Source organism: Ranitomeya imitator, chromosome 7, assembly GCF_032444005.1.
Source record: "Ranitomeya imitator isolate aRanImi1 chromosome 7, aRanImi1.pri, whole genome shotgun sequence".
NCBI classification, from domain to species: Eukaryota; Metazoa; Chordata; class Amphibia; order Anura; family Dendrobatidae; genus Ranitomeya; species Ranitomeya imitator.
In genome coordinates this window covers 141,127,753-141,152,245 of record NC_091288.1, presented here as the reverse complement: position 1 = coordinate 141,152,245, position 24,493 = coordinate 141,127,753, and the positions used below count along the sequence as shown (strand labels likewise).

At 38.8% G+C, this 24,493-nt stretch overlaps 39 non-coding genes across 39 annotated transcripts; 21 read left to right on the top strand and 18 right to left on the bottom strand.

The window, feature by feature from the left end:
- Positions 1–190: 190 nt before the first annotated feature.
- Positions 191–272, bottom strand: TRNAS-GCU (transfer RNA serine (anticodon GCU)). Its single transcript has one exon. It is a non-coding gene; the product is annotated as a tRNA-Ser (tRNA).
- A 292-nt stretch (positions 273–564) lies between these two features.
- TRNAT-AGU (transfer RNA threonine (anticodon AGU)) lies at positions 565–638 on the top strand. Its single transcript has one exon. It is a non-coding gene; the product is annotated as a tRNA-Thr (tRNA).
- Positions 639–1,309: 671 nt separating this feature from the next.
- TRNAS-GCU (transfer RNA serine (anticodon GCU)) lies at positions 1,310–1,391 on the bottom strand. The gene has a single exon. It is a non-coding gene; the product is annotated as a tRNA-Ser (tRNA).
- Positions 1,392–1,683: 292 nt separating this feature from the next.
- Positions 1,684–1,757, top strand: TRNAT-AGU (transfer RNA threonine (anticodon AGU)). The gene has a single exon. It is a non-coding gene; the product is annotated as a tRNA-Thr (tRNA).
- Positions 1,758–2,428: 671 nt separating this feature from the next.
- TRNAS-GCU (transfer RNA serine (anticodon GCU)) lies at positions 2,429–2,510 on the bottom strand. Its single transcript has one exon. It is a non-coding gene; the product is annotated as a tRNA-Ser (tRNA).
- A 292-nt stretch (positions 2,511–2,802) lies between these two features.
- TRNAT-AGU (transfer RNA threonine (anticodon AGU)) lies at positions 2,803–2,876 on the top strand. Its single transcript has one exon. It is a non-coding gene; the product is annotated as a tRNA-Thr (tRNA).
- Positions 2,877–3,548: 672 nt separating this feature from the next.
- On the bottom strand, positions 3,549–3,630 carry TRNAS-GCU (transfer RNA serine (anticodon GCU)). Its single transcript has one exon. It is a non-coding gene; the product is annotated as a tRNA-Ser (tRNA).
- A 292-nt stretch (positions 3,631–3,922) lies between these two features.
- Positions 3,923–3,996, top strand: TRNAT-AGU (transfer RNA threonine (anticodon AGU)). The gene has a single exon. It is a non-coding gene; the product is annotated as a tRNA-Thr (tRNA).
- Positions 3,997–5,038: 1,042 nt separating this feature from the next.
- Positions 5,039–5,112, top strand: TRNAT-AGU (transfer RNA threonine (anticodon AGU)). The gene has a single exon. It is a non-coding gene; the product is annotated as a tRNA-Thr (tRNA).
- Positions 5,113–5,784: 672 nt separating this feature from the next.
- TRNAS-GCU (transfer RNA serine (anticodon GCU)) lies at positions 5,785–5,866 on the bottom strand. The gene has a single exon. It is a non-coding gene; the product is annotated as a tRNA-Ser (tRNA).
- Positions 5,867–6,158: 292 nt separating this feature from the next.
- Positions 6,159–6,232, top strand: TRNAT-AGU (transfer RNA threonine (anticodon AGU)). Its single transcript has one exon. It is a non-coding gene; the product is annotated as a tRNA-Thr (tRNA).
- Positions 6,233–6,904: 672 nt separating this feature from the next.
- Positions 6,905–6,986, bottom strand: TRNAS-GCU (transfer RNA serine (anticodon GCU)). The gene has a single exon. It is a non-coding gene; the product is annotated as a tRNA-Ser (tRNA).
- Positions 6,987–7,278: 292 nt separating this feature from the next.
- TRNAT-AGU (transfer RNA threonine (anticodon AGU)) lies at positions 7,279–7,352 on the top strand. The gene has a single exon. It is a non-coding gene; the product is annotated as a tRNA-Thr (tRNA).
- A 1,042-nt stretch (positions 7,353–8,394) lies between these two features.
- TRNAT-AGU (transfer RNA threonine (anticodon AGU)) lies at positions 8,395–8,468 on the top strand. The gene has a single exon. It is a non-coding gene; the product is annotated as a tRNA-Thr (tRNA).
- A 671-nt stretch (positions 8,469–9,139) lies between these two features.
- On the bottom strand, positions 9,140–9,221 carry TRNAS-GCU (transfer RNA serine (anticodon GCU)). The gene has a single exon. It is a non-coding gene; the product is annotated as a tRNA-Ser (tRNA).
- Positions 9,222–9,513: 292 nt separating this feature from the next.
- TRNAT-AGU (transfer RNA threonine (anticodon AGU)) lies at positions 9,514–9,587 on the top strand. The gene has a single exon. It is a non-coding gene; the product is annotated as a tRNA-Thr (tRNA).
- A 672-nt stretch (positions 9,588–10,259) lies between these two features.
- Positions 10,260–10,341, bottom strand: TRNAS-GCU (transfer RNA serine (anticodon GCU)). The gene has a single exon. It is a non-coding gene; the product is annotated as a tRNA-Ser (tRNA).
- Positions 10,342–10,633: 292 nt separating this feature from the next.
- TRNAT-AGU (transfer RNA threonine (anticodon AGU)) lies at positions 10,634–10,707 on the top strand. The gene has a single exon. It is a non-coding gene; the product is annotated as a tRNA-Thr (tRNA).
- Positions 10,708–11,379: 672 nt separating this feature from the next.
- Positions 11,380–11,461, bottom strand: TRNAS-GCU (transfer RNA serine (anticodon GCU)). The gene has a single exon. It is a non-coding gene; the product is annotated as a tRNA-Ser (tRNA).
- Positions 11,462–11,753: 292 nt separating this feature from the next.
- On the top strand, positions 11,754–11,827 carry TRNAT-AGU (transfer RNA threonine (anticodon AGU)). The gene has a single exon. It is a non-coding gene; the product is annotated as a tRNA-Thr (tRNA).
- Positions 11,828–12,869: 1,042 nt separating this feature from the next.
- TRNAT-AGU (transfer RNA threonine (anticodon AGU)) lies at positions 12,870–12,943 on the top strand. Its single transcript has one exon. It is a non-coding gene; the product is annotated as a tRNA-Thr (tRNA).
- Positions 12,944–13,615: 672 nt separating this feature from the next.
- Positions 13,616–13,697, bottom strand: TRNAS-GCU (transfer RNA serine (anticodon GCU)). The gene has a single exon. It is a non-coding gene; the product is annotated as a tRNA-Ser (tRNA).
- A 292-nt stretch (positions 13,698–13,989) lies between these two features.
- Positions 13,990–14,063, top strand: TRNAT-AGU (transfer RNA threonine (anticodon AGU)). The gene has a single exon. It is a non-coding gene; the product is annotated as a tRNA-Thr (tRNA).
- Positions 14,064–14,735: 672 nt separating this feature from the next.
- Positions 14,736–14,817, bottom strand: TRNAS-GCU (transfer RNA serine (anticodon GCU)). The gene has a single exon. It is a non-coding gene; the product is annotated as a tRNA-Ser (tRNA).
- A 292-nt stretch (positions 14,818–15,109) lies between these two features.
- TRNAT-AGU (transfer RNA threonine (anticodon AGU)) lies at positions 15,110–15,183 on the top strand. The gene has a single exon. It is a non-coding gene; the product is annotated as a tRNA-Thr (tRNA).
- A 668-nt stretch (positions 15,184–15,851) lies between these two features.
- On the bottom strand, positions 15,852–15,933 carry TRNAS-GCU (transfer RNA serine (anticodon GCU)). Its single transcript has one exon. It is a non-coding gene; the product is annotated as a tRNA-Ser (tRNA).
- A 292-nt stretch (positions 15,934–16,225) lies between these two features.
- Positions 16,226–16,299, top strand: TRNAT-AGU (transfer RNA threonine (anticodon AGU)). The gene has a single exon. It is a non-coding gene; the product is annotated as a tRNA-Thr (tRNA).
- Positions 16,300–17,340: 1,041 nt separating this feature from the next.
- Positions 17,341–17,414, top strand: TRNAT-AGU (transfer RNA threonine (anticodon AGU)). Its single transcript has one exon. It is a non-coding gene; the product is annotated as a tRNA-Thr (tRNA).
- Positions 17,415–18,085: 671 nt separating this feature from the next.
- Positions 18,086–18,167, bottom strand: TRNAS-GCU (transfer RNA serine (anticodon GCU)). Its single transcript has one exon. It is a non-coding gene; the product is annotated as a tRNA-Ser (tRNA).
- Positions 18,168–18,459: 292 nt separating this feature from the next.
- On the top strand, positions 18,460–18,533 carry TRNAT-AGU (transfer RNA threonine (anticodon AGU)). Its single transcript has one exon. It is a non-coding gene; the product is annotated as a tRNA-Thr (tRNA).
- Positions 18,534–19,204: 671 nt separating this feature from the next.
- TRNAS-GCU (transfer RNA serine (anticodon GCU)) lies at positions 19,205–19,286 on the bottom strand. The gene has a single exon. It is a non-coding gene; the product is annotated as a tRNA-Ser (tRNA).
- Positions 19,287–19,578: 292 nt separating this feature from the next.
- Positions 19,579–19,652, top strand: TRNAT-AGU (transfer RNA threonine (anticodon AGU)). The gene has a single exon. It is a non-coding gene; the product is annotated as a tRNA-Thr (tRNA).
- A 671-nt stretch (positions 19,653–20,323) lies between these two features.
- On the bottom strand, positions 20,324–20,405 carry TRNAS-GCU (transfer RNA serine (anticodon GCU)). The gene has a single exon. It is a non-coding gene; the product is annotated as a tRNA-Ser (tRNA).
- Positions 20,406–20,697: 292 nt separating this feature from the next.
- Positions 20,698–20,771, top strand: TRNAT-AGU (transfer RNA threonine (anticodon AGU)). The gene has a single exon. It is a non-coding gene; the product is annotated as a tRNA-Thr (tRNA).
- A 671-nt stretch (positions 20,772–21,442) lies between these two features.
- Positions 21,443–21,524, bottom strand: TRNAS-GCU (transfer RNA serine (anticodon GCU)). The gene has a single exon. It is a non-coding gene; the product is annotated as a tRNA-Ser (tRNA).
- Positions 21,525–21,816: 292 nt separating this feature from the next.
- On the top strand, positions 21,817–21,890 carry TRNAT-AGU (transfer RNA threonine (anticodon AGU)). Its single transcript has one exon. It is a non-coding gene; the product is annotated as a tRNA-Thr (tRNA).
- Positions 21,891–22,561: 671 nt separating this feature from the next.
- Positions 22,562–22,643, bottom strand: TRNAS-GCU (transfer RNA serine (anticodon GCU)). Its single transcript has one exon. It is a non-coding gene; the product is annotated as a tRNA-Ser (tRNA).
- Positions 22,644–23,680: 1,037 nt separating this feature from the next.
- Positions 23,681–23,762, bottom strand: TRNAS-GCU (transfer RNA serine (anticodon GCU)). The gene has a single exon. It is a non-coding gene; the product is annotated as a tRNA-Ser (tRNA).
- A 292-nt stretch (positions 23,763–24,054) lies between these two features.
- TRNAT-AGU (transfer RNA threonine (anticodon AGU)) lies at positions 24,055–24,128 on the top strand. Its single transcript has one exon. It is a non-coding gene; the product is annotated as a tRNA-Thr (tRNA).
- The last annotated feature ends 365 nt before the right edge of the window (positions 24,129–24,493 follow it).

Sequence of the window (24,493 nt, the reverse complement as noted above, 5' to 3'; positions counted from 1 at the left end):
CGATATAACTTTCTTTAGAGAATAAAGGATGGCATCAAGCATTTCAAAATAAAACCAGTGGATTTACACTTCTAACTCTGCAAAGTTTGATAGCAGCTTTCTTAAAAAGGAAGATAAACTTTCAAGCTTGACGTATCTACCGCTTTGGCTAGAAATGAAAACAATACAACATGAAACAAGCAGAATAAACCGACGAGGATGGGATTCGAACCCATGCATGCAGAGCACAATGGATTAGCAGTCCATCGCCTTAACCACTCGGCCACCTCGTCTACATGGCGCACATGCGCTAAGGAGAAAAGATGTAATGATTATTTTTACGGGTCAGTGTGTTTTCATTGAAGATATTACAGTGTCTATTCTTTACAGTTAGATTGGGGCAAACTCTTTTGGCCCTGCTGTGGCATTCCTTCAATCTGCCTATTCTGTGTCATAACTTGGAAGAAAAACAAGTACCAAGTTGAAGCTGTGCTAGAAGATGGATCATTCAATTATGGAACTTCAAAACCCAAGGCCTTGTCATCGATCCAGATTCTATTGCATTTCATAGGCTTTCCAGCTTGTGGTGCTGTGGCTTAGTTGGTTAAAGCGCCTGTCTAGTAAACAGGAGATCCTGAGTTCGAATCTCAGCAGTGCCTTGTTTTCATCATCTCAAAAAGAAACTTCCTATCTTAAAAATGGGATTTTCACTTGCATGAAACCTCAAATTTACCTTGGCTACGTCTTTACTGATAGTGCAATTGTGAGATGAAGAATGTCTTCTGTATAAGGGCCAAAAAGGAAGAAAGATGGCATCAAGCATGACAACTTAAAACCAGTGGATTTTATTTTGAAATTCCTCCTCTTTATGCATCTGACTCGCTAAGCAGGCTTTCTAAAGTATCACACCTTTTTGTCCTTTGGCTTAGTTGGTCTAAGTGCCTGTTTAGTAAACAGAAAATCTTGATTTCGAACGTCAGCAGTGGTTTTCTTTCTTCATCTCAGTTTGGGTCATTTTAGCAAAAAAAAGGTGGACTTTTGTTCTTGTATGACATTAAACAAGTCTTTACCACAGTCAAAACATAGTGCAGTTGAGAGAAAAAAAATCTCTGCTGTCGAAACGCTTAAAAAGGAATTAGACGATATAACTTTCTTTAGAGAATAAAGGATGGCATCAAGCATTTCAAAATAAAACCAGTGGATTTACACTTCTAACTCTGCAAAGTTTGATAGCAGCTTTCTTAAAAAGGAAGATAAACTTTCAAGCTTGACGTATCTACCGCTTTGGCTAGAAATGAAAACAATACAACATGAAACAAGCAGAATAAACCGACGAGGATGGGATTCGAACCCATGCATGCAGAGCACAATGGATTAGCAGTCCATCGCCTTAACCACTCGGCCACCTCGTCTACATGGCGCACATGCGCTAAGGAGAAAAGATGTAATGATTATTTTTACGGGTCAGTGTGTTTTCATTGAAGATATTACAGTGTCTATTCTTTACAGTTAGATTGGGGCAAACTCTTTTGGCCCTGCTGTGGCATTCCTTCAATCTGCCTATTCTGTGTCATAACTTGGAAGAAAAACAAGTACCAAGTTGAAGCTGTGCTAGAAGATGGATCATTCAATTATGGAACTTCAAAACCCAAGGCCTTGTCGTCGGTCCAGATTCTATTGCATTTCATAGGCTTTCCAGCTTGTGGTGCTGTGGCTTAGTTGGTTAAAGCGCCTGTCTAGTAAACAGGAGATCCTGAGTTCGAATCTCAGCAGTGCCTTGTTTTCATCATCTCAAAAAGAAACTTCCTATCTTAAAAATGGGATTTTCACTTGCATGAAACCTCAAATTTACCTTGGCTACGTCTTTACTGATAGTGCAATTGTGAGATGAAGAATGTCTTCTGTATAAGGGCCAAAAAGGAAGAAAGATGGCATCAAGCATGACAACTTAAAACCAGTGGATTTTATTTTGAAATTCCTCCTCTTTATGCATCTGACTCGCTAAGCAGGCTTTCTAAAGTATCACACCTTTTTGTCCTTTGGCTTAGTTGGTCTAAGTGCCTGTTTAGTAAACAGAAAATCTTGATTTCGAACGTCAGCAGTGGTTTTCTTTCTTCATCTCAGTTTGGGTCATTTTAGCAAAAAAAAGGTGGACTTTTGTTCTTGTATGACATTAAACAAGTCTTTACCACAGTCAAAACATAGTGCAGTTGAGAGAAAAAAAATCTCTGCTGTCGAAACGCTTAAAAAGGAATTAGACGATATAACTTTCTTTAGAGAATAAAGGATGGCATCAAGCATTTCAAAATAAAACCAGTGGATTTACACTTCTAACTCTGCAAAGTTTGATAGCAGCTTTCTTAAAAAGGAAGATAAACTTTCAAGCTTGACGTATCTACCGCTTTGGCTAGAAATGAAAACAATACAACATGAAACAAGCAGAATAAACCGACGAGGATGGGATTCGAACCCATGCATGCAGAGCACAATGGATTAGCAGTCCATCGCCTTAACCACTCGGCCACCTCGTCTACATGGCGCACATGCGCTAAGGAGAAAAGATGTAATGATTATTTTTACGGGTCAGTGTGTTTTCATTGAAGATATTACAGTGTCTATTCTTTACAGTTAGATTGGGGCAAACTCTTTTGGCCCTGCTGTGGCATTCCTTCAATCTGCCTATTCTGTGTCATAACTTGGAAGAAAAACAAGTACCAAGTTGAAGCTGTGCTAGAAGATGGATCATTCAATTATGGAACTTCAAAACCCAAGGCCTTGTCATCGATCCAGATTCTATTGCATTTCATAGGCTTTCCAGCTTGTGGTGCTGTGGCTTAGTTGGTTAAAGCGCCTGTCTAGTAAACAGGAGATCCTGAGTTCGAATCTCAGCAGTGCCTTGTTTTCATCATCTCAAAAAGAAACTTCCTATCTTAAAAATGGGAATTTCACTTGCATGAAACCTCAAATTTACCTTGGCTACGTCTTTACTGATAGTGCAATTGTGAGATGAAGAATGTCTTCTGTATAAGGGCCAAAAAGGAAGAAAGATGGCATCAAGCATGACAACTTAAAACCAGTGGATTTTATTTTGAAATTCCTCCTCTTTATGCATCTGACTCGCTAAGCAGGCTTTCTAAAGTATCACACCTTTTTGTCCTTTGGCTTAGTTGGTCTAAGTGCCTGTTTAGTAAACAGAAAATCTTGATTTCGAACGTCAGCAGTGGTTTTCATTCTTCATCTCAGTTTGGGTCATTTTAGCAAAAAAAAAGGTGGACTTTTGTTCTTGTATGACATTAAACAAGTCTTTACCACAGTCAAAACATAGTGCAGTTGAGAGAAAAAAAATCTCTGCTGTCGAAACGCTTAAAAAGGAATTAGACGATATAACTTTCTTTAGAGAATAAAGGATGGCATCAAGCATTTCAAAATAAAACCAGTGGATTTACACTTCTAACTCTGCAAAGTTTGATAGCAGCTTTCTTAAAAAGGAAGATAAACTTTCAAGCTTGACGTATCTACCGCTTTGGCTAGAAATGAAAACAATACAACATGAAACAAGCAGAATAAACCGACGAGGATGGGATTCGAACCCATGCATGCAGAGCACAATGGATTAGCAGTCCATCGCCTTAACCACTCGGCCACCTCGTCTACATGGCGCACATGCGCTAAGGAGAAAAGATGTAATGATTATTTTTACGGGTCAGTGTGTTTTCATTGAAGATATTACAGTGTCTATTCTTTACAGTTAGATTGGGGCAAACTCTTTTGGCCCTGCTGTGGCATTCCTTCAATCTGCCTATTCTGTGTCATAACTTGGAAGAAAAACAAGTACCAAGTTGAAGCTGTGCTAGAAGATGGATCATTCAATTATGGAACTTCAAAACCCAAGGCCTTGTCATCGATCCAGATTCTATTGCATTTCATAGGCTTTCCAGCTTGTGGTGCTGTGGCTTAGTTGGTTAAAGCGCCTGTCTAGTAAACAGGAGATCCTGAGTTCGAATCTCAGCAGTGCCTTGTTTTCATCATCTCAAAAAGAAACTTCCTATCTTAAAAATGGGATTTTCACTTGCATGAAACCTCAAATTTACCTTGGCTACGTCTTTACTGATAGTGCAATTGTGAGATGAAGAATGTCTTCTGTATAAGGGCCAAAAAGGAAGAAAGATGGCATCAAGCATGACAACTTAAAACCAGTGGATTTTATTTTGAAATTCCTCCTCTTTATGCATCTGACTCGCTAAGCAGGCTTTCTAAAGTATCACACCTTTTTGTCCTTTGGCTTAGTTGGTCTAAGTGCCTGTTTAGTAAACAGAAAATCTTGATTTCGAACGTCAGCAGTGGTTTTCATTCTTCATCTCAGTTTGGGTCATTTTAGCAAAAAAAAAGGTGGACTTTTGTTCTTGTATGACATTAAACAAGTCTTTACCACAGTCAAAACATAGTGCAGTTGAGAGAAAAAAAATCTCTGCTGTCGAAACGCTTAAAAAGGAATTAGACGATATAACTTTCTTTAGAGAATAAAGGATGGCATCAAGCATTTCAAAATAAAACCAGTGGATTTACACTTCTAACTCTGCAAAGTTTGATAGCAGCTTTCTTAAAAAGGAAGATAAACTTTCAAGCTTGACGTATCTACCGCTTTGGCTAGAAATGAAAACAATACAACATGAAACAAGCAGAATAAACCGACGAGGATGGGATTCGAACCCATGCATGCAAGAATGGATTAGCAGTCCATCGCCTTAACCACTCGGCCACCTCGTCTACATGGCGCACATGCGCTAAGGAGAAAAGATGTAATGATTATTTTTACGGGTCAGTGTGTTTTCATTGAAGATATTACAGTGTCTATTCTTTACAGTTAGATTGGGGCAAACTCTTTTGGCCCTGCTGTGGCATTCCTTCAATCTGCCTATTCTGTGTCATAACTTGGAAGAAAAACAAGTACCAAGTTGAAGCTGTGCTAGAAGATGGATCATTCAATTATGGAACTTCAAAACCCAAGGCCTTGTCATCGATCCAGATTCTATTGCATTTCATAGGCTTTCCAGCTTGTGGTGCTGTGGCTTAGTTGGTTAAAGCGCCTGTCTAGTAAACAGGAGATCCTGAGTTCGAATCTCAGCAGTGCCTTGTTTTCATCATCTCAAAAAGAAACTTCCTATCTTAAAAATGGGATTTTCACTTGCATGAAACCTCAAATTTACCTTGGCTACGTCTTTACTGATAGTGCAATTGTGAGATGAAGAATGTCTTCTGTATAAGGGCCAAAAAGGAAGAAAGATGGCATCAAGCATGACAACTTAAAACCAGTGGATTTTATTTTGAAATTCCTCCTCTTTATGCATCTGACTCGCTAAGCAGGCTTTCTAAAGTATCACACCTTTTTGTCCTTTGGCTTAGTTGGTCTAAGTGCCTGTTTAGTAAACAGAAAATCTTGATTTCGAACGTCAGCAGTGGTTTTCATTCTTCATCTCAGTTTGGGTCATTTTAGCAAAAAAAAAGGTGGACTTTTGTTCTTGTATGACATTAAACAAGTCTTTACCACAGTCAAAACATAGTGCAGTTGAGAGAAAAAAAATCTCTGCTGTCGAAACGCTTAAAAAGGAATTAGACGATATAACTTTCTTTAGAGAATAAAGGATGGCATCAAGCATTTCAAAATAAAACCAGTGGATTTACACTTCTAACTCTGCAAAGTTTGATAGCAGCTTTCTTAAAAAGGAAGATAAACTTTCAAGCTTGACGTATCTACCGCTTTGGCTAGAAATGAAAACAATACAACATGAAACAAGCAGAATAAACCGACGAGGATGGGATTCGAACCCATGCATGCAGAGCACAATGGATTAGCAGTCCATCGCCTTAACCACTCGGCCACCTCGTCTACATGGCGCACATGCGCTAAGGAGAAAAGATGTAATGATTATTTTTACGGGTCAGTGTGTTTTCATTGAAGATATTACAGTGTCTATTCTTTACAGTTAGATTGGGGCAAACTCTTTTGGCCCTGCTGTGGCATTCCTTCAATCTGCCTATTCTGTGTCATAACTTGGAAGAAAAACAAGTACCAAGTTGAAGCTGTGCTAGAAGATGGATCATTCAATTATGGAACTTCAAAACCCAAGGCCTTGTCATCGATCCAGATTCTATTGCATTTCATAGGCTTTCCAGCTTGTGGTGCTGTGGCTTAGTTGGTTAAAGCGCCTGTCTAGTAAACAGGAGATCCTGAGTTCGAATCTCAGCAGTGCCTTGTTTTCATCATCTCAAAAAGAAACTTCCTATCTTAAAAATGGGAATTTCACTTGCATGAAACCTCAAATTTACCTTGGCTACGTCTTTACTGATAGTGCAATTGTGAGATGAAGAATGTCTTCTGTATAAGGGCCAAAAAGGAAGAAAGATGGCATCAAGCATGACAACTTAAAACCAGTGGATTTTATTTTGAAATTCCTCCTCTTTATGCATCTGACTCGCTAAGCAGGCTTTCTAAAGTATCACACCTTTTTGTCCTTTGGCTTAGTTGGTCTAAGTGCCTGTTTAGTAAACAGAAAATCTTGCTTTCGAACGTCAGCAGTGGTTTTCATTCTTCATCTCAGTTTGGGTCATTTTAGCAAAAAAAAAGGTGGACTTTTGTTCTTGTATGACATTAAACAAGTCTTTACCACAGTCAAAACATAGTGCAGTTGAGAGAAAAAAAATCTCTGCTGTCGAAACGCTTAAAAAGGAATTAGACGATATAACTTTCTTTAGAGAATAAAGGATGGCATCAAGCATTTCAAAATAAAACCAGTGGATTTACACTTCTAACTCTGCAAAGTTTGATAGCAGCTTTCTTAAAAAGGAAGATAAACTTTCAAGCTTGACGTATCTACCGCTTTGGCTAGAAATGAAAACAATACAACATGAAACAAGCAGAATAAACCGACGAGGATGGGATTCGAACCCATGCATGCAGAGCACAATGGATTAGCAGTCCATCGCCTTAACCACTCGGCCACCTCGTCTACATGGCGCACATGCGCTAAGGAGAAAAGATGTAATGATTATTTTTACGGGTCAGTGTGTTTTCATTGAAGATATTACAGTGTCTATTCTTTACAGTTAGATTGGGGCAAACTCTTTTGGCCCTGCTGTGGCATTCCTTCAATCTGCCTATTCTGTGTCATAACTTGGAAGAAAAACAAGTACCAAGTTGAAGCTGTGCTAGAAGATGGATCATTCAATTATGGAACTTCAAAACCCAAGGCCTTGTCATCGATCCAGATTCTATTGCATTTCATAGGCTTTCCAGCTTGTGGTGCTGTGGCTTAGTTGGTTAAAGCGCCTGTCTAGTAAACAGGAGATCCTGAGTTCGAATCTCAGCAGTGCCTTGTTTTCATCATCTCAAAAAGAAACTTCCTATCTTAAAAATGGGATTTTCACTTGCATGAAACCTCAAATTTACCTTGGCTACGTCTTTACTGATAGTGCAATTGTGAGATGAAGAATGTCTTCTGTATAAGGGCCAAAAAGGAAGAAAGATGGCATCAAGCATGACAACTTAAAACCAGTGGATTTTATTTTGAAATTCCTCCTCTTTATGCATCTGACTCGCTAAGCAGGCTTTCTAAAGTATCACACCTTTTTGTCCTTTGGCTTAGTTGGTCTAAGTGCCTGTTTAGTAAACAGAAAATCTTGATTTCGAACGTCAGCAGTGGTTTTCATTCTTCATCTCAGTTTGGGTCATTTTAGCAAAAAAAAAGGTGGACTTTTGTTCTTGTATGACATTAAACAAGTCTTTACCACAGTCAAAACATAGTGCAGTTGAGAGAAAAAAAATCTCTGCTGTCGAAACGCTTAAAAAGGAATTAGACGATATAACTTTCTTTAGAGAATAAAGGATGGCATCAAGCATTTCAAAATAAAACCAGTGGATTTACACTTCTAACTCTGCAAAGTTTGATAGCAGCTTTCTTAAAAAGGAAGATAAACTTTCAAGCTTGACGTATCTACCGCTTTGGCTAGAAATGAAAACAATACAACATGAAACAAGCAGAATAAACCGACGAGGATGGGATTCGAACCCATGCATGCAAGAATGGATTAGCAGTCCATCGCCTTAACCACTCGGCCACCTCGTCTACATGGCGCACATGCGCTAAGGAGAAAAGATGTAATGATTATTTTTACGGGTCAGTGTGTTTTCATTGAAGATATTACAGTGTCTATTCTTTACAGTTAGATTGGGGCAAACTCTTTTGGCCCTGCTGTGGCATTCCTTCAATCTGCCTATTCTGTGTCATAACTTGGAAGAAAAACAAGTACCAAGTTGAAGCTGTGCTAGAAGATGGATCATTCAATTATGGAACTTCAAAACCCAAGGCCTTGTCATCGATCCAGATTCTATTGCATTTCATAGGCTTTCCAGCTTGTGGTGCTGTGGCTTAGTTGGTTAAAGCGCCTGTCTAGTAAACAGGAGATCCTGAGTTCGAATCTCAGCAGTGCCTTGTTTTCATCATCTCAAAAAGAAACTTCCTATCTTAAAAATGGGATTTTCACTTGCATGAAACCTCAAATTTACCTTGGCTACGTCTTTACTGATAGTGCAATTGTGAGATGAAGAATGTCTTCTGTATAAGGGCCAAAAAGGAAGAAAGATGGCATCAAGCATGACAACTTAAAACCAGTGGATTTTATTTTGAAATTCCTCCTCTTTATGCATCTGACTCGCTAAGCAGGCTTTCTAAAGTATCACACCTTTTTGTCCTTTGGCTTAGTTGGTCTAAGTGCCTGTTTAGTAAACAGAAAATCTTGATTTCGAACGTCAGCAGTGGTTTTCTTTCTTCATCTCAGTTTGGGTCATTTTAGCAAAAAAAAGGTGGACTTTTGTTCTTGTATGACATTAAACAAGTCTTTACCACAGTCAAAACATAGTGCAGTTGAGAGAAAAAAAATCTCTGCTGTCGAAACGCTTAAAAAGGAATTAGACGATATAACTTTCTTTAGAGAATAAAGGATGGCATCAAGCATTTCAAAATAAAACCAGTGGATTTACACTTCTAACTCTGCAAAGTTTGATAGCAGCTTTCTTAAAAAGGAAGATAAACTTTCAAGCTTGACGTATCTACCGCTTTGGCTAGAAATGAAAACAATACAACATGAAACAAGCAGAATAAACCGACGAGGATGGGATTCGAACCCATGCATGCAGAGCACAATGGATTAGCAGTCCATCGCCTTAACCACTCGGCCACCTCGTCTACATGGCACACATGCGCTAAGGAGAAAAGATGTAATGATTATTTTTACGGGTCAGTGTGTTTTCATTGAAGATATTACAGTGTCTATTCTTTACAGTTAGATTGGGGCAAACTCTTTTGGCCCTGCTGTGGCATTCCTTCAATCTGCCTATTCTGTGTCATAACTTGGAAGAAAAACAAGTACCAAGTTGAAGCTGTGCTAGAAGATGGATCATTCAATTATGGAACTTCAAAACCCAAGGCCTTGTCGTCGGTCCAGATTCTATTGCATTTCATAGGCTTTCCAGCTTGTGGTGCTGTGGCTTAGTTGGTTAAAGCGCCTGTCTAGTAAACAGGAGATCCTGAGTTCGAATCTCAGCAGTGCCTTGTTTTCATCATCTCAAAAAGAAACTTCCTATCTTAAAAATGGGATTTTCACTTGCATGAAACCTCAAATTTACCTTGGCTACGTCTTTACTGATAGTGCAATTGTGAGATGAAGAATGTCTTCTGTATAAGGGCCAAAAAGGAAGAAAGATGGCATCAAGCATGACAACTTAAAACCAGTGGATTTTATTTTGAAATTCCTCCTCTTTATGCATCTGACTCGCTAAGCAGGCTTTCTAAAGTATCACACCTTTTTGTCCTTTGGCTTAGTTGGTCTAAGTGCCTGTTTAGTAAACAGAAAATCTTGATTTCGAACGTCAGCAGTGGTTTTCATTCTTCATCTCAGTTTGGGTCATTTTAGCAAAAAAAAAGGTGGACTTTTGTTCTTGTATGACATTAAACAAGTCTTTACCACAGTCAAAACATAGTGCAGTTGAGAGAAAAAAAATCTCTGCTGTCGAAACGCTTAAAAAGGAATTAGACGATATAACTTTCTTTAGAGAATAAAGGATGGCATCAAGCATTTCAAAATAAAACCAGTGGATTTACACTTCTAACTCTGCAAAGTTTGATAGCAGCTTTCTTAAAAAGGAAGATAAACTTTCAAGCTTGACGTATCTACCGCTTTGGCTAGAAATGAAAACAATACAACATGAAACAAGCAGAATAAACCGACGAGGATGGGATTCGAACCCATGCATGCAGAGCACAATGGATTAGCAGTCCATCGCCTTAACCACTCGGCCACCTCGTCTACATGGCGCACATGCGCTAAGGAGAAAAGATGTAATGATTATTTTTACGGGTCAGTGTGTTTTCATTGAAGATATTACAGTGTCTATTCTTTACAGTTAGATTGGGGCAAACTCTTTTGGCCCTGCTGTGGCATTCCTTCAATCTGCCTATTCTGTGTCATAACTTGGAAGAAAAACAAGTACCAAGTTGAAGCTGTGCTAGAAGATGGATCATTCAATTATGGAACTTCAAAACCCAAGGCCTTGTCATCGATCCAGATTCTATTGCATTTCATAGGCTTTCCAGCTTGTGGTGCTGTGGCTTAGTTGGTTAAAGCGCCTGTCTAGTAAACAGGAGATCCTGAGTTCGAATCTCAGCAGTGCCTTGTTTTCATCATCTCAAAAAGAAACTTCCTATCTTAAAAATGGGAATTTCACTTGCATGAAACCTCAAATTTACCTTGGCTACGTCTTTACTGATAGTGCAATTGTGAGATGAAGAATGTCTTCTGTATAAGGGCCAAAAAGGAAGAAAGATGGCATCAAGCATGACAACTTAAAACCAGTGGATTTTATTTTGAAATTCCTCCTCTTTATGCATCTGACTCGCTAAGCAGGCTTTCTAAAGTATCACACCTTTTTGTCCTTTGGCTTAGTTGGTCTAAGTGCCTGTTTAGTAAACAGAAAATCTTGATTTCGAACGTCAGCAGTGGTTTTCATTCTTCATCTCAGTTTGGGTCATTTTAGCAAAAAAAAAGGTGGACTTTTGTTCTTGTATGACATTAAACAAGTCTTTACCACAGTCAAAACATAGTGCAGTTGAGAGAAAAAAAATCTCTGCTGTCGAAACGCTTAAAAAGGAATTAGACGATATAACTTTCTTTAGAGAATAAAGGATGGCATCAAGCATTTCAAAATAAAACCAGTGGATTTACACTTCTAACTCTGCAAAGTTTGATAGCAGCTTTCTTAAAAAGGAAGATAAACTTTCAAGCTTGACGTATCTACCGCTTTGGCTAGAAATGAAAACAATACAACATGAAACAAGCAGAATAAACCGACGAGGATGGGATTCGAACCCATGCATGCAGAGCACAATGGATTAGCAGTCCATCGCCTTAACCACTCGGCCACCTCGTCTACATGGCGCACATGCGCTAAGGAGAAAAGATGTAATGATTATTTTTACGGGTCAGTGTGTTTTCATTGAAGATATTACAGTGTCTATTCTTTACAGTTAGATTGGGGCAAACTCTTTTGGCCCTGCTGTGGCATTCCTTCAATCTGCCTATTCTGTGTCATAACTTGGAAGAAAAACAAGTACCAAGTTGAAGCTGTGCTAGAAGATGGATCATTCAATTATGGAACTTCAAAACCCAAGGCCTTGTCATCGATCCAGATTCTATTGCATTTCATAGGCTTTCCAGCTTGTGGTGCTGTGGCTTAGTTGGTTAAAGCGCCTGTCTAGTAAACAGGAGATCCTGAGTTCGAATCTCAGCAGTGCCTTGTTTTCATCATCTCAAAAAGAAACTTCCTATCTTAAAAATGGGATTTTCACTTGCATGAAACCTCAAATTTACCTTGGCTACGTCTTTACTGATAGTGCAATTGTGAGATGAAGAATGTCTTCTGTATAAGGGCCAAAAAGGAAGAAAGATGGCATCAAGCATGACAACTTAAAACCAGTGGATTTTATTTTGAAATTCCTCCTCTTTATGCATCTGACTCGCTAAGCAGGCTTTCTAAAGTATCACACCTTTTTGTCCTTTGGCTTAGTTGGTCTAAGTGCCTGTTTAGTAAACAGAAAATCTTGATTTCGAACGTCAGCAGTGGTTTTCATTCTTCATCTCAGTTTGGGTCATTTTAGCAAAAAAAAAGGTGGACTTTTGTTCTTGTATGACATTAAACAAGTCTTTACCACAGTCAAAACATAGTGCAGTTGAGAGAAAAAAAATCTCTGCTGTCGAAACGCTTAAAAAGGAATTAGACGATATAACTTTCTTTAGAGAATAAAGGATGGCATCAAGCATTTCAAAATAAAACCAGTGGATTTACACTTCTAACTCTGCAAAGTTTGATAGCAGCTTTCTTAAAAAGGAAGATAAACTTTCAAGCTTGACGTATCTACCGCTTTGGCTAGAAATGAAAACAATACAACATGAAACAAGCAGAATAAACCGACGAGGATGGGATTCGAACCCATGCATGCAAGAATGGATTAGCAGTCCATCGCCTTAACCACTCGGCCACCTCGTCTACATGGCGCACATGCGCTAAGGAGAAAAGATGTAATGATTATTTTTACGGGTCAGTGTGTTTTCATTGAAGATATTACAGTGTCTATTCTTTACAGTTAGATTGGGGCAAACTCTTTTGGCCCTGCTGTGGCATTCCTTCAATCTGCCTATTCTGTGTCATAACTTGGAAGAAAAACAAGTACCAAGTTGAAGCTGTGCTAGAAGATGGATCATTCAATTATGGAACTTCAAAACCCAAGGCCTTGTCATCGATCCAGATTCTATTGCATTTCATAGGCTTTCCAGCTTGTGGTGCTGTGGCTTAGTTGGTTAAAGCGCCTGTCTAGTAAACAGGAGATCCTGAGTTCGAATCTCAGCAGTGCCTTGTTTTCATCATCTCAAAAAGAAACTTCCTATCTTAAAAATGGGATTTTCACTTGCATGAAACCTCAAATTTACCTTGGCTACGTCTTTACTGATAGTGCAATTGTGAGATGAAGAATGTCTTCTGTATAAGGGCCAAAAAGGAAGAAAGATGGCATCAAGCATGACAACTTAAAACCAGTGGATTTTATTTTGAAATTCCTCCTCTTTATGCATCTGACTCGCTAAGCAGGCTTTCTAAAGTATCACACCTTTTTGTCCTTTGGCTTAGTTGGTCTAAGTGCCTGTTTAGTAAACAGAAAATCTTGATTTCGAACGTCAGCAGTGGTTTTCATTCTTCATCTCAGTTTGGGTCATTTTAGCAAAAAAAAAGGTGGACTTTTGTTCTTGTATGACATTAAACAAGTCTTTACCACAGTCAAAACATAGTGCAGTTGAGAGAAAAAAAATCTCTGCTGTCGAAACGCTTAAAAAGGAATTAGACGATATAACTTTCTTTAGAGAATAAAGGATGGCATCAAGCATTTCAAAATAAAACCAGTGGATTTACACTTCTAACTCTGCAAAGTTTGATAGCAGCTTTCTTAAAAAGGAAGATAAACTTTCAAGCTTGACGTATCTACCGCTTTGGCTAGAAATGAAAACAATACAACATGAAACAAGCAGAATAAACCGACGAGGATGGGATTCGAACCCATGCATGCAGAGCACAATGGATTAGCAGTCCATCGCCTTAACCACTCGGCCACCTCGTCTACATGGCGCACATGCGCTAAGGAGAAAAGATGTAATGATTATTTTTACGGGTCAGTGTGTTTTCATTGAAGATATTACAGTGTCTATTCTTTACAGTTAGATTGGGGCAAACTCTTTTGGCCCTGCTGTGGCATTCCTTCAATCTGCCTATTCTGTGTCATAACTTGGAAGAAAAACAAGTACCAAGTTGAAGCTGTGCTAGAAGATGGATCATTCAATTATGGAACTTCAAAACCCAAGGCCTTGTCATCGATCCAGATTCTATTGCATTTCATAGGCTTTCCAGCTTGTGGTGCTGTGGCTTAGTTGGTTAAAGCGCCTGTCTAGTAAACAGGAGATCCTGAGTTCGAATCTCAGCAGTGCCTTGTTTTCATCATCTCAAAAAGAAACTTCCTATCTTAAAAATGGGAATTTCACTTGCATGAAACCTCAAATTTACCTTGGCTACGTCTTTACTGATAGTGCAATTGTGAGATGAAGAATGTCTTCTGTATAAGGGCCAAAAAGGAAGAAAGATGGCATCAAGCATGACAACTTAAAACCAGTGGATTTTATTTTGAAATTCCTCCTCTTTATGCATCTGACTCGCTAAGCAGGCTTTCTAAAGTATCACACCTTTTTGTCCTTTGGCTTAGTTGGTCTAAGTGCCTGTTTAGTAAACAGAAAATCTTGATTTCGAACGTCAGCAGTGGTTTTCATTCTTCATCTCAGTTTGGGTCATTTTAGCAAAAAAAAAGGTGGACTTTTGTTCTTGTATGACATTAAACAAGTCTTTACCACAGTCAAAACATAGTGCAGTTGAGAGAAAAAAAATCTCTGCTGTCGAAACGCTTAAAAAGGAATTAGACGATATAACTTTCTTTAGAGAATAAAGGATGGCATCAAGCATTTCAAAATAAAACCAGTGGATTTACACTTCTAACTCTGCAAAGTTTGATAGCAGCTTTCTTAAAAAGGAAGATAAACTTTCAAGCTTGACGTATCTACCGCTTTGGCTAGAAATGAAAACAATACAACATGAAACAAGCAGAATAAACCGACGAGGATGGGATTCGAACCCATGCATGCAGAGCACAATGGATTAGCAGTCCATCGCCTTAACCACTCGGCCACCTCGTCTACATGGCGCACATGCGCTAAGGAGAAAAGATGTAATGATTATTTTTACGGGTCAGTGTGTTTTCATTGAAGATATTACAGTGTCTATTCTTTACAGTTAGATTGGGGCAAACTCTTTTGGCCCTGCTGTGGCATTCCTTCAATCTGCCTATTCTGTGTCATAACTTGGAAGAAAAACAAGTACCAAGTTGAAGCTGTGCTAGAAGATGGATCATTCAATTATGGAACTTCAAAACCCAAGGCCTTGTCATCGATCCAGATTCTATTGCATTTCATAGGCTTTCCAGCTTGTGGTGCTGTGGCTTAGTTGGTTAAAGCGCCTGTCTAGTAAACAGGAGATCCTGAGTTCGAATCTCAGCAGTGCCTTGTTTTCATCATCTCAAAAAGAAACTTCCTATCTTAAAAATGGGATTTTCACTTGCATGAAACCTCAAATTTACCTTGGCTACGTCTTTACTGATAGTGCAATTGTGAGATGAAGAATGTCTTCTGTATAAGGGCCAAAAAGGAAGAAAGATGGCATCAAGCATGACAACTTAAAACCAGTGGATTTTATTTTGAAATTCCTCCTCTTTATGCATCTGACTCGCTAAGCAGGCTTTCTAAAGTATCACACCTTTTTGTCCTTTGGCTTAGTTGGTCTAAGTGCCTGTTTAGTAAACAGAAAATCTTGATTTCGAACGTCAGCAGTGGTTTTCTTTCATCTCAGTTTGGGTCATTTTAGCAAAAAAAAGGTGGACTTTTGTTCTTGTATGACATTAAACAAGTCTTTACCACAGTCAAAACATAGTGCAGTTGAGAGAAAAAAAATCTCTGCTGTCGAAACGCTTAAAAAGGAATTAGACGATATAACTTTCTTTAGAGAATAAAGGATGGCATCAAGCATTTCAAAATAAAACCAGTGGATTTACACTTCTAACTCTGCAAAGTTTGATAGCAGCTTTCTTAAAAAGGAAGATAAACTTTCAAGCTTGACGTATCTACCGCTTTGGCTAGAAATGAAAACAATACAACATGAAACAAGCAGAATAAACCGACGAGGATGGGATTCGAACCCATGCATGCAGAGCACAATGGATTAGCAGTCCATCGCCTTAACCACTCGGCCACCTCGTCTACATGGCGCACATGCGCTAAGGAGAAAAGATGTAATGATTATTTTTACGGGTCAGTGTGTTTTCATTGAAGATATTACAGTGTCTATTCTTTACAGTTAGATTGGGGCAAACTCTTTTGGCCCTGCTGTGGCATTCCTTCAATCTGCCTATTCTGTGTCATAACTTGGAAGAAAAACAAGTACCAAGTTGAAGCTGTGCTAGAAGATGGATCATTCAATTATGGAACTTCAAAACCCAAGGCCTTGTCATCGATCCAGATTCTATTGCATTTCATAGGCTTTCCAGCTTGTGGTGCTGTGGCTTAGTTGGTTAAAGCGCCTGTCTAGTAAACAGGAGATCCTGAGTTCGAATCTCAGCAGTGCCTTGTTTTCATCATCTCAAAAAGAAACTTCCTATCTTAAAAATGGGATTTTCACTTGCATGAAACCTCAAATTTACCTTGGCTACGTCTTTACTGATAGTGCAATTGTGAGATGAAGAATGTCTTCTGTATAAGGGCCAAAAAGGAAGAAAGATGGCATCAAGCATGACAACTTAAAACCAGTGGATTTTATTTTGAAATTCCTCCTCTTTATGCATCTGACTCGCTAAGCAGGCTTTCTAAAGTATCACACCTTTTTGTCCTTTGGCTTAGTTGGTCTAAGTGCCTGTTTAGTAAACAGAAAATCTTGATTTCGAACGTCAGCAGTGGTTTTCTTTCTTCATCTCAGTTTGGGTCATTTTAGCAAAAAAAAGGTGGACTTTTGTTCTTGTATGACATTAAACAAGTCTTTACCACAGTCAAAACATAGTGCAGTTGAGAGAAAAAAAATCTCTGCTGTCGAAACGCTTAAAAAGGAATTAGACGATATAACTTTCTTTAGAGAATAAAGGATGGCATCAAGCATTTCAAAATAAAACCAGTGGATTTACACTTCTAACTCTGCAAAGTTTGATAGCAGCTTTCTTAAAAAGGAAGATAAACTTTCAAGCTTGACGTATCTACCGCTTTGGCTAGAAATGAAAACAATACAACATGAAACAAGCAGAATAAACCGACGAGGATGGGATTCGAACCCATGCATGCAAGAATGGATTAGCAGTCCATCGCCTTAACCACTCGGCCACCTCGTCTACATGGCGCACATGCGCTAAGGAGAAAAGATGTAATGATTATTTTTACGGGTCAGTGTGTTTTCATTGAAGATATTACAGTGTCTATTCTTTACAGTTAGATTGGGGCAAACTCTTTTGGCCCTGCTGTGGCATTCCTTCAATCTGCCTATTCTGTGTCATAACTTGGAAGAAAAACAAGTACCAAGTTGAAGCTGTGCTAGAAGATGGATCATTCAATTATGGAACTTCAAAACCCAAGGCCTTGTCATCGATCCAGATTCTATTGCATTTCATAGGCTTTCCAGCTTGTGGTGCTGTGGCTTAGTTGGTTAAAGCGCCTGTCTAGTAAACAGGAGATCCTGAGTTCGAATCTCAGCAGTGCCTTGTTTTCATCATCTCAAAAAGAAACTTCCTATCTTAAAAATGGGATTTTCACTTGCATGAAACCTCAAATTTACCTTGGCTACGTCTTTACTGATAGTGCAATTGTGAGATGAAGAATGTCTTCTGTATAAGGGCCAAAAAGGAAGAAAGATGGCATCAAGCATGACAACTTAAAACCAGTGGATTTTATTTTGAAATTCCTCCTCTTTATGCATCTGACTCGCTAAGCAGGCTTTCTAAAGTATCACACCTTTTTGTCCTTTGGCTTAGTTGGTCTAAGTGCCTGTTTAGTAAACAGAAAATCTTGATTTCGAACGTCAGCAGTGGTTTTCTTTCTTCATCTCAGTTTGGGTCATTTTAGCAAAAAAAAGGTGGACTTTTGTTCTTGTATGACATTAAACAAGTCTTTACCACAGTCAAAACATAGTGCAGTTGAGAGAAAAAAAATCTCTGCTGTCGAAACGCTTAAAAAGGAATTAGACGATATAACTTTCTTTAGAGAATAAAGGATGGCATCAAGCATTTCAAAATAAAACCAGTGGATTTACACTTCTAACTCTGCAAAGTTTGATAGCAGCTTTCTTAAAAAGGAAGATAAACTTTCAAGCTTGACGTATCTACCGCTTTGGCTAGAAATGAAAACAATACAACATGAAACAAGCAGAATAAACCGACGAGGATGGGATTCGAACCCATGCATGCAGAGCACAATGGATTAGCAGTCCATCGCCTTAACCACTCGGCCACCTCGTCTACATGGCGCACATGCGCTAAGGAGAAAAGATGTAATGATTATTTTTACGGGTCAGTGTGTTTTCATTGAAGATATTACAGTGTCTATTCTTTACAGTTAGATTGGGGCAAACTCTTTTGGCCCTGCTGTGGCATTCCTTCAATCTGCCTATTCTGTGTCATAACTTGGAAGAAAAACAAGTACCAAGTTGAAGCTGTGCTAGAAGATGGATCATTCAATTATGGAACTTCAAAACCCAAGGCCTTGTCATCGATCCAGATTCTATTGCATTTCATAGGCTTTCCAGCTTGTGGTGCTGTGGCTTAGTTGGTTAAAGCGCCTGTCTAGTAAACAGGAGATCCTGAGTTCGAATCTCAGCAGTGCCTTGTTTTCATCATCTCAAAAAGAAACTTCCTATCTTAAAAATGGGATTTTCACTTGCATGAAACCTCAAATTTACCTTGGCTACGTCTTTACTGATAGTGCAATTGTGAGATGAAGAATGTCTTCTGTATAAGGGCCAAAAAGGAAGAAAGATGGCATCAAGCATGACAACTTAAAACCAGTGGATTTTATTTTGAAATTCCTCCTCTTTATGCATCTGACTCGCTAAGCAGGCTTTCTAAAGTATCACACCTTTTTGTCCTTTGGCTTAGTTGGTCTAAGTGCCTGTTTAGTAAACAGAAAATCTTGATTTCGAACGTCAGCAGTGGTTTTCTTTCTTCATCTCAGTTTGGGTCATTTTAGCAAAAAAAAGGTGGACTTTTGTTCTTGTATGACATTAAACAAGTCTTTACCACAGTCAAAACATAGTGCAGTTGAGAGAAAAAAAATCTCTGCTGTCGAAACGCTTAAAAAGGAATTAGACGATATAACTTTCTTTAGAGAATAAAGGATGGCATCAAGCATTTCAAAATAAAACCAGTGGATTTACACTTCTAACTCTGCAAAGTTTGATAGCAGCTTTCTTAAAAAGGAAGATAAACTTTCAAGCTTGACGTATCTACCGCTTTGGCTAGAAATGAAAACAATACAACATGAAACAAGCAGAATAAACCGACGAGGATGGGATTCGAACCCATGCATGCAGAGCACAATGGATTAGCAGTCCATCGCCTTAACCACTCGGCCACCTCGTCTACATGGCGCACATGCGCTAAGGAGAAAAGATGTAATGATTATTTTTACGGGTCAGTGTGTTTTCATTGAAGATATTACAGTGTCTATTCTTTACAGTTAGATTGGGGCAAACTCTTTTGGCCCTGCTGTGGCATTCCTTCAATCTGCCTATTCTGTGTCATAACTTGGAAGAAAAACAAGTACCAAGTTGAAGCTGTGCTAGAAGATGGATCATTCAATTATGGAACTTCAAAACCCAAGGCCTTGTCATCGATCCAGATTCTATTGCATTTCATAGGCTTTTCAGCTTGTGGTGCTGTGGCTTAGTTGGTTAAAGCGCCTGTCTAGTAAACAGGAGATCCTGAGTTCGAATCTCAGCAGTGCCTTGTTTTCATCATCTCAAAAAGAAACTTCCTATCTTAAAAATGGGATTTTCACTTGCATGAAACCTCAAATTTACCTTGGCTACGTCTTTACTGATAGTGCAATTGTGAGATGAAGAATGTCTTCTGTATAAGGGCCAAAAAGGAAGAAAGATGGCATCAAGCATGACAACTTAAAACCAGTGGAATTTATTTTGAAATTCCTCCTCTTTATGCATCTGACTCGCTAAGCAGGCTTTCTAAAGTATCACACCTTTTTGTCCTTTGGCTTAGTTGGTCTAAGTGCCTGTTTAGTAAACAGAAAATCTTGATTTCGAACGTCAGCAGTGGTTTTCTTTCTTCATCTCAGTTTGGGTCATTTTAGCAAAAAAAAGGTGGACTTTTGTTCTTGTATGACATTAAACAAGTCTTTACCACAGTCAAAACATAGTGCAGTTGAGAGAAAAAAAATCTCTGCTGTCGAAACGCTTAAAAAGGAATTAGACGATATAACTTTCTTTAGAGAATAAAGGATGGCATCAAGCATTTCAAAATAAAACCAGTGGATTTACACTTCTAACTCTGCAAAGTTTGATAGCAGCTTTCTTAAAAAGGAAGATAAACTTTCAAGCTTGACGTATCTACCGCTTTGGCTAGAAATGAAAACAATACAACATGAAACAAGCAGAATAAACCGACGAGGATGGGATTCGAACCCATGCATGCAGAGCACAATGGATTAGCAGTCCATCGCCTTAACCACTCGGCCACCTCGTCTACATGGCGCACATGCGCTAAGGAGAAAAGATGTAATGATTATTTTTACGGGTCAGTGTGTTTTCATTGAAGATATTACAGTGTCTATTCTTTACAGTTAGATTGGGGCAAACTCTTTTGGCCCTGCTGTGGCATTCCTTCAATCTGCCTATTCTGTGTCATAACTTGGAAGAAAAACAAGTACCAAGTTGAAGCTGTGCTAGAAGATGGATCATTCAATTATGGAACTTCAAAACCCAAGGCCTTGTCATCGATCCAGATTCTATTGCATTTCATAGGCTTTCCAGCTTGTGGTGCTGTGGCTTAGTTGGTTAAAGCGCCTGTCTAGTAAACAGGAGATCCTGAGTTCGAATCTCAGCAGTGCCTTGTTTTCATCATCTCAAAAAGAAACTTCCTATCTTAAAAATGGGATTTTCACTTGCATGAAACCTCAAATTTACCTTGGCTACGTCTTTACTGATAGTGCAATTGTGAGATGAAGAATGTCTTCTGTATAAGGGCCAAAAAGGAAGAAAGATGGCATCAAGCATGACAACTTAAAACCAGTGGATTTTATTTTGAAATTCCTCCTCTTTATGCATCTGACTCGCTAAGCAGGCTTTCTAAAGTATCACACCTTTTTGTCCTTTGGCTTAGTTGGTCTAAGTGCCTGTTTAGTAAACAGAAAATCTTGATTTCGAACGTCAGCAGTGGTTTTCTTTCTTCATCTCAGTTTGGGTCATTTTAGCCAAAAAAAGGTGGACTTTTGTTCTTGTATGACATTAAACAAGTCTTTACCACAGTCAAAACATAGTGCAGTTGAGAGAAAAAAAATATCTGCTGTCGAAACGCTTAAAAAGGAATTAGACGATATAACTTTCTTTGGAGAATAAAGGATGGCATCAAGCATTTCAAAATAAAACCAGTGGATTTACACTTCTAACTCTGCAAAGTTTGATAGCAGCTTTCTTAAAAAGGAAGATAAACTTTCAAGCTTGACGTATCTACCGCTTTGGCTAGAAATGAAAACAATACAACATGAAACAAGCAGAATAAACCGACGAGGATGGGATTCGAACCCATGCATGCAGAGCACAATGGATTAGCAGTCCATCGCCTTAACCACTCGGCCACCTCGTCTACATGGCGCACATGCGCTAAGGAGAAAAGATGTAATGATTATTTTTACGGGTCAGTGTGTTTTCATTGAAGATATTACAGTGTCTATTCTTTACAGTTAGATTGGGGCAAACTCTTTTGGCCCTGCTGTGGCATTCCTTCAATCTGCCTATTCTGTGTCATAACTTGGAAGAAAAACAAGTACCAAGTTGAAGCTGTGCTAGAAGATGGATCATTCAATTATGGAACTTCAAAACCCAAGGCCTTGTCATCGATCCAGATTCTATTGCATTTCATAGGCTTTTCAGCTTGTGGTGCTGTGGCTTAGTTGGTTAAAGCGCCTGTCTAGTAAACAGGAGATCCTGAGTTCGAATCTCAGCAGTGCCTTGTTTTCATCATCTCAAAAAGAAACTTCCTATCTTAAAAATGGGATTTTCACTTGCATGAAACCTCAAATTTACCTTGGCTACGTCTTTACTGATAGTGCAATTGTGAGATGAAGAATGTCTTCTGTATAAGGGCCAAAAAGGAAGAAAGATGGCATCAAGCATGACAACTTAAAACCAGTGGAATTTATTTTGAAATTCCTCCTCTTTATGCATCTGACTCGCTAAGCAGGCTTTCTAAAGTATCACACCTTTTTGTCCTTTGGCTTAGTTGGTCTAAGTGCCTGTTTAGTAAACAGAAAATCTTGATTTCGAACGTCAGCAGTGGTTTTCTTTCTTCATCTCAGTTTGGGTCATTTTAGCAAAAAAAAGGTGGACTTTTGTTCTTGTATGACATTAAACAAGTCTTTACCACAGTCAAAACATAGTGCAGTTGAGAGAAAAAAAATCTCTGCTGTCGAAACGCTTAAAAAGGAATTAGACGATATAACTTTCTTTAGAGAATAAAGGATGGCATCAAGCATTTCAAAATAAAACCAGTGGATTTACACTTCTAACTCTGCAAAGTTTGATAGCAGCTTTCTTAAAAAGGAAGATAAACTTTCAAGCTTGACGTATCTACCGCTTTGGCTAGAAATGAAAACAATACAACATGAAACAAGCAGAATAAACCGACGAGGATGGGATTCGAACCCATGCATGCAGAGCACAATGGATTAGCAGTCCATCGCCTTAACCACTCGGCCACCTCGTCTACATGGCGCACATGCGCTAAGGAGAAAAGATGTAATGATTATTTTTACGGGTCAGTGTGTTTTCATTGAAGATATTACAGTGTCTATTCTTTACAGTTAGATTGGGGCAAACTCTTTTGGCCCTGCTGTGGCATTCCTTCAATCTGCCTATTCTGTGTCATAACTTGGAAGAAAAACAAGTACCAAGTTGAAGCTGTGCTAGAAGATGGATCATTCAATTATGGAACTTCAAAACCCAAGGCCTTGTCATCGATCCAGATTCTATTGCATTTCATAGGCTTTCCAGCTTGTGGTGCTGTGGCTTAGTTGGTTAAAGCGCCTGTCTAGTATACAGGAGATCCTGAGTTCGAATCTCAGCAGTGCCTTGTTTTCATCATCTCAAAAAGAAACTTCCTATCTTAAAAATGGGATTTTCACTTGCATGAAACCTCAAATTTACCTTGGCTACGTCTTTACTGATAGTGCAATTGTGAGATGAAGAATGTCTTCTGTATAAGGGCCAAAAAGGAAGAAAGATGGCATCAAGCATGACAACTTAAAACCAGTGGATTTTATTTTGAAATTCCTCCTCTTTATGCATCTGACTCGCTAAGCAGGCTTTCTAAAGTATCACACCTTTTTGTCCTTTGGCTTAGTTGGTCTAAGTGCCTGTTTAGTAAACAGAAAATCTTGATTTCGAACGTCAGCAGTGGTTTTCTTTCTTCATCTCAGTTTGGGTCATTTTAGCAAAAAAAAGGTGGACTTTTGTTCTTGTATGACATTAAACAAGTCTTTACCACAGTCAAAACATAGTGCAGTTGAGAGAAAAAAAATATCTGCTGTCGAAACGCTTAAAAAGGAATTAGACGATATAACTTTCTTTGGAGAATAAAGGATGGCATCAAGCATTTCAAAATAAAACCAGTGGATTTACACTTCTAACTCTGCAAAGTTTGATAGCAGCTTTCTTAAAAAGGAAGATAAACTTTCAAGCTTGACGTATCTACCGCTTTGGCTAGAAATGAAAACAATACAACATGAAACAAGCAGAATAAACCGACGAGGATGGGATTCGAACCCATGCATGCAGAGCACAATGGATTAGCAGTCCATCGCCTTAACCACTCGGCCACCTCGTCTACATGGCGCACATGCGCTAAGGAGAAAAGATGTAATGATTATTTTTACGGGTCAGTGTGTTTTCATTGAAGATATTACAGTGTCTATTCTTTACAGTTAGATTGGGGCAAACTCTTTTGGCCCTGCTGTGGCATTCCTTCAATCTGCCTATTCTGTGTCATAACTTGGAAGAAAAACAAGTACCAAGTTGAAGCTGTGCTAGAAGATGGATCATTCAATTATGGAACTTCAAAACCCAAGGCCTTGTCATCGATCCAGATTCTATTGCATTTCATAGGCTTTCCAGCTTGTGGTGCTGTGGCTTAGTTGGTTAAAGCGCCTGTCTAGTAAACAGGAGATCCTGAGTTCGAATCTCAGCAGTGCCTTGTTTTCATCATCTCAAAAAGAAACTTCCTATCTTAAAAATGGGATTTTCACTTGCATGAAACCTCAAATTTACCTTGGCTACGTCTTTACTGATAGTGCAATTGTGAGATGAAGAATGTCTTCTGTATAAGGGCCAAAAAGGAAGAAAGATGGCATCAAGCATGACAACTTAAAACCAGTGGATTTTATTTTGAAATTCCTCCTCTTTATGCATCTGACTCGCTAAGCAGGCTTTCTAAAGTATCACACCTTTTTGTCCTTTGGCTTAGTTGGTCTAAGTGCCTGTTTAGTAAACAGAAAATCTTGATTTCGAACGTCAGCAGTGGTTTTCTTTCTTCATCTCAGTTTGGGTCATTTTAGCAAA